A 6,700-nucleotide genomic window follows, 5' to 3' on the forward strand; every position below is an offset into this window, starting at 1 on the left:
TGTTTAGGTAGTAGGTATGGATGTAAATTGTAGCTCAAGTAAGTAATGGGAAATGAAAATTCACAGAAACATAACACGTGCCAAAAGTGACGTGAGCAGGGCTATCTGAACGTTGGTTGGTTAATTGAACACGTATGTATAAGCAATAAGTGGATTTGTACCTTCATCAGGTACACCTTGAGGATCAGACTAGAATTAGCTTAGAAACGTGGAAAATTTCGGTTTCCGCTTGCGCATCTCATTGTTGATTTTCCACTTTTTGGAAACTAAGTACATATCGTTTTTATCAACAACTCAGATGGAATACAAATCGTTTTCAAAACAGGTATCAAGTGATTTTTTTTCTTCGAGTTTATCAAGAAAAACCACCTCAAGGTACATAATTTTTCATACATCCTTCCCAAGATGGATGGAATTTGATTGTCTTTGAAAAATATATATGTATACTTACCTAACAAAAACAAAAAAAATGTTTGAAAACAGATTTTTTTTAAATTTGAAATTCTGTCTAAAAATGAAACTCTCCAGGGCTAAAATACTTGAAGTTTGTTTTAAACTAACACAAAAATTAAAAAATTGTTGGTAAATTTTGAGTTTTGTGTTCGTGTACGATTTATAATTTACCGTTATACTCTTCAGAATTTCTGTTTCTTAGTTTATTGAGAAAACTGCAGTTTGAAGAAAATGATTCTTTTTGCTCACTTCCTTTTTTTTTTTTTTTTTTTTTTTTTTGACAGCTCTACAAAAAAAAAGACTTTCGAATTTAATTACACTGAAAAATTTTGGACCTCTAGAAAAAATAATAAAACGCTGTCTATGGGCACTATGAGAAAACAAAAGCAATTTTTCTACAAAATTTTGCTGAAAAATTTGCACAAAAAATGTAAGTAATGTACGGATAGAAGAAATATCCATTCACGTTTTGCATTTTCGTGATGAAATACTGAACGTTATATAAATTCTGCAGTACTTGGGTTAGGCAACACTTCGGTCATGTTACCGCTGGTATCTACATTACAAAAATGCGGTCTAAAACAAAAAGCAAGTTGATAGTTTAATATGAAATTTTACACGTCATCTGAAAATGTTTCCAATTCTCTCCTTTTCTCGATCAAAAAGCATTTCATTACTTTCATTTTTTTTGACAGTTTCGACAGCTTACGAGAAATTATTTTCACAGCACAACAAAATTAGAATGAAATTAATTCAGTTGCGTTGATGTTTTAGATTTCGAAAAAAATGTATTTTAGAATTTTGAGATTCAGAAAAAAATTAAGTAAAAAGATAGAATTTTTAAAAATGTTTGACAGGTAACAAAATTTTATGAATTTGAAAAAATTTCCATTTTGGATAAAGTAGAAATTTGTGTAGAGAGTAAAAGCGTGAAATTTCGAAAAAAATTTTTTTTTGAAGTTTTGTTCTGGAATTTGAAGAGGAAAATGAACTCATTTTCATGTAAAAAAAATTGAAAAATTACCAAATGTTATAAAAACGGTCAAAAATTTAAATTAATATACTTACTTATTAGCGAATCATGATTCAAATTGTTTTTTTTCTTCAAATATCACAATCTAATTTTTTAGCTCGAATTCTCATGTAAGTTTTTGAAATTTTTTACGAGCCACTTTGTGAGTTGTCATGCTTTGATAAGAAAAAAATGAGTGAAATTAGAATTTAATTGAATGACAAAGGTAACAGAAAGCTCATTTATTCTTGAATGACTACATATTGGGATCAATATATCCCCCTCATCTTCCTACAATAATAAGTTCAGAATTTGTTCAGAAGAATCTCAACTCGAAGTAAGAATCGTGAAATACAACATTAGAATGGGTGTGCGACTGTGCGCTTATCTATTTAATTAATGTCAAAAACTAAGTGTGTAATTTTTTTATTGAAATAAAACAAATATTTACGAAGAATGTTTCCTTTATAACGAATATAATAACGGCAATAAAAAAGAAAACCCGTAGGCAGCCTTAGCCGACAATTCGCTTTCAACAATCTATGTCAACACTCAAATCATTCAGCTTCGATAGATTTCTTGACGGAAAATTTCCAGTTTCAAGAGCACTAGTCGGCGCAAAAGTGTCGTTTTAATTATTGTAGATATCGTATAATTCTCGCCAATAAGGTCGAAGTCGAAGATATGAGTAAGTATATACGATTAATTTACACCTATTTAATTGATACGATTTTGAAACACATCGCACTCTTATACGAGCTCAACGCTCCGTAATAATTAACATAAATTATACGAAGCTAATGAAGAGAAAAAATATTTGTTCTTAGCGCATTACGTCTATGCGTGTACTAAAGGTACTACAAGTAGGTACGCGAAGACTCGATAATTCGCCAAGTATATTTTCCGTCAACAAATGAATCTAATAGGTAGGCGAATCTGCGTATGGTACTATGCCTGGTAATTATGATATCCGAGTATGTGTATGTAACTTTCTACACTATCAATCATTTTCATCGATTTAGATTTCGCGAAAAATGGCACACAGCGGGACGATACACGTAAGTGAAATACTCGTAGCCTATCCTATTACCTATAGGTAGGTCTCTAAGGTACATAGATATTAGGTACACATTGGCAAAAGTTGTCGAGTCATTTCACTATGGTCACCTTTCATTGTTTTGTTGTTTTATCGCTACGTACGGGTAATTTTTCAAATCGGAGAAAATACGCATGAAAAAGTGCTGGTCAAAAAAATTCTGCAACGATCACGTTTCTACGTTATTCTTTTTTTTTGGCGCGAAAAGCACGTGATTCACGGCAGCTTTACGTTCAAGGACGTGGGTAAAGAACATTAAATAAGAAAATTATAAAACATCCTGAACCTTGAACGTGTATTTGAATCAAGTTCACAGACGTTGCTGGTATATGGTACCAACTATACCTACTTACACATAGGTATACGTCGAGAAATGTACTGTATATGTTTTTATATGTTTTGAAAAAATAATTAAACCCAGTTTCGCGGATATGTTGGGAAGTCCGCATCTACCCATCTACACATTGATTCCTATCTGAAGATTACTTAACGTGTGCGTTACCAAATTGCTATTTATAATGCGAACAATTCTGTTCCAAACCAATGCTTTTTTAATTTACCACCGCCAGAAGACGACCAGCGAAAAAAATCGTTCCTAACGAATTACCAAGGTAACGCCGAAAGTGCCTTAAAAATCCCTCCGAAAAATCGCCTAAAACGCGTCTATCACGTCTCTCCTTTTTTTTCTCGCAGCGGAAATGTAATTTTTTACGCAAACAGTTTTTACTTACCTAGCTGCAGGAGTGAGTAGGTAGGTACCTACTTTACTCCATCGATCTTCGAAAAAAGCTGCCAAGTGGTAATTTACGAGCTTAATGTCCAAGTATTTATGCAAAATTTTGACATAATTTGAAAATCTACCTAATTGCACCGCAATATACGAACGTGATTTATCGACGGCAACGTTGTTACCATTTTGATTGTTTTTAATACATCGCCATATAACTATTACGTTCATTTGTTAATTTTCGTCGTCTCGTATGTTACATCATGTAGGTACTTTACCAAAACACTCGAGATATGTAATTTTCCACATGCAAAAGAATTATACTTTATTTTTTCATAGCTAATAAGTATTCACCGCGTATTCTCATCTTGAAATAATCTCTGATTAGCATCTTGTTAACAAATTAACACGCGTGTTAGAAAAGCCGTGCTCTAGAATGATCTAATTTGCACGCTATAAATTTTCCTTCGGTGTTTTTTTTATGGGAGGGAGGGGAGGAGGGAGGCAAAATGTGAAGGGATTGAGTTTAGATGAGGAATTTTTCCCATAAACGTGCCGGCTTTTTAAAATGACTTTTTAAAATTGCTTTGTGACCAGACCTGAGTATAGTAAAAATTGGATAGAGATACCTAGGTGCCTATTTTTAAAAAAAATGAAAATTGCCAAGTATAGGTAATAGAGGTAGGCAGTTAGTCGGAGGCGCATAAGGATCACTTGCACCCCCCTGCCGATCCTCCGGGAGAACTCTTTTCTTGAAGGGGGAGTCCTGAGGAACATTTCTAGCCCTTGTCCTCAAAAAAAACGCGGCCCTACTTACAAAATGGCGGCCATTTTGATTGACAAGTCAGCCGAAATCGCAGATTTTGCGTTCCAGCATAGAACTAGCGTGAAATTTTTTAAACCGTACAAAGGTAGATCGAAAGAGCAGACAAAAATTCATCACCTGTCAAAATTTCAAGTGCTAAAGTGCCTTTTTCGATTTTTGGCGAATTTTCAAAATCAAATTTTGGCCAAAATGCGAGAAAAAAATGAAAATTTTACCAAATTGACCTAGAAAGCTAAAATTTGGAATATACCCTATTTTCGACCTGCCAAAATCGATTGGAAACTGTTTAAAACCGTTTTGAGCAGTTTTGAAGCCTCCAGCAGATTTTTGAAACTCGAAATTCCCACAAAATTCCATCAAATTGGAGTTGTAAAGCTGAAATTTATTCTGAAAACTAATTTCAATACAATAATATGAAGTTGACTGCATGGTGGTTTCAAGTGGTTTTGAAGCTTCCAGCTATAACTTTTTCGAAATTTCAATTCTCCTAAAAACGCCATAAAACCTTTCAAAAAGTCACTGGAGGCTACAAAAGGACTTGAACCCACCTGAAGTCGTCTTCAGAGGGTGTTAAAATTATTTCTAGTTTCAAAAATTTACTGGAGGCTCCAGAACTGCTCAAAACGGTTTTAAACAGTTTCCAATCGATTTGACAGGTCGAAAATAGGGTATATCTCAAATTTCAGCTTTCTAGGTCAATTTGGTTAAATTTTTATTTTTTCTCACATTTTGTCCAAAATTTGATTTTTGAAAATTCACCAAAAATCGAAAAAGGCACTTTAGAACTTGCACAGCGTATTGAAATTAGTTTTCAGAATTGATTTCGGTTTTCCAACTCCATTTGATGAAATTTTGTTGAAATTTCGAGTTTCAAAAATCTGCTGGAGGCTTCAGAACTGCTCAAAACGGTTTGAAACAGTTTCCAATCGATTTGGCAGGTCGAAAATAGGGTATATCTCAAATTTCAGCTTTCTAGGTCAATTTGGTGAAATTTTTATTTTTTCTCACATTTTGTCCAAAATTTGATTCTTGATAATTCACCAAAAATCGAAAAAGGCACTTTAGAACTTGCACAGCGTATTGAAATTAGTTTTCAGTCAAAACGGTTTGAAACAGTTTCCAATCGATTTGGCAGGTCGAAAATAGGGTATATCTCAAATTTCAGCTTTCTAGGTCAATTTGGTAACATTTTCATTTTTTCTCGCATTTTGCATGGCCAAAATTTGATTTTTGAAAATTCACTAAAAATCGAAAAAGGTACTTTAGCACTTGAAATTTTGACAGCCGACAGGTGATGAAGTTTTGCCTGCCCTTAAAATTTCATGCTAGTCCTATGTTGAAACGCAAAATCTGCGATTTCGGCTGACCTGTCAATCAAAATGGCCGCCATTTTGTAAGTAGGGCCACCTTTTTTTTTTAGGACAAGGGCTAGAAATGTTCCTTAGGACTCCTCCTTTAAGAAAAAAGTTGTCCCGGAGGATCCGCAGGAGGTGCAAATGATCCTTATGCGGGCCCTCCGACTAAGTCTTATTTGTTTTGAAAGTTTAAATCTCATGAATTTATGGGAAGAATTCATCATATAAGTTTGAGGTAACGGAGCTCTAAGAACGCTGTTTATCGAGAGACCAAAATTGGAGACTTTTTCTTGGAAGGGAGGGAGATTTTTGGCCTCGGAGCACCAAATATTGAGAGTTTGCCTTTTTGGCTAAAATAATAAGATATCCTGGAAATTACAGCTCAAAATAAAAGACATTTTACCAGTGTGGAGAAACCTTACTTTTTTTAAAGGAGATAAGTCATAGCCTCACAGAGGTATGGTACACAGTATAAGTAAAGAAGAATACCATACAGTGAGTAATTTTCCTGCCCCTAAAGAATGAAAAATTTCTTATTTCAGTCCTGTTATATTACTTACTTGATTTTTTTAAAAATGTATCCTGAAATTATAGTTTTAGAATGTTTTTGATTAAAAATTGATGTACATACTTGCTTCAATTAAATTCAAGGTGCAAGGGTCTTGAGATAGACTGGCAAAGGGGGGGGGTCCCTTGAAACTTTTGATAATTTACATTAATGTATTCATTTTAACACATTTTGTCACTTCATTGACTTCGTTGATTCCAAAAATTAAAAAATACACAAAAAACAAACCTTGAAGAATAAATTTCTGATCACATGAGAAATCGAAACACGAAATCACCCTAAAATACGAACCTATATATACTCAAACTAATTTACAAATTTTTAACCGCCAAGTAGAGCCCTTAAAAGTGGTGCTGGATTCTGAATGCAATGGCCTAGGTCAACGCAGAATTTCAAATACTATCTTGTGGAACTGAGCCATTTTTTTCAGAACAGGTTGGCTATATGGGACTGGAGTGAAAAAAGCACGATTTTTGAAAACAGTGAAAATTCGCCTGTAATCGAATAATTTTTCGACTAAAAAATTGAAGCACATAATTATTTCAATTTAGATATTTTATGTAAGTATAAGGGTTGTGTATAGCAGACTGAGAGGAGAGTGCTGTTTCAAGTACCTACATATTTTTGCGTTCTCTCCGACCAGCAGACATTTTTTTGGACCAA

The sequence above is a fragment of the Planococcus citri genome, chromosome 3 (assembly GCF_950023065.1).
Source record: "Planococcus citri chromosome 3, ihPlaCitr1.1, whole genome shotgun sequence".
NCBI classification, from domain to species: domain Eukaryota; kingdom Metazoa; phylum Arthropoda; class Insecta; order Hemiptera; family Pseudococcidae; genus Planococcus; species Planococcus citri.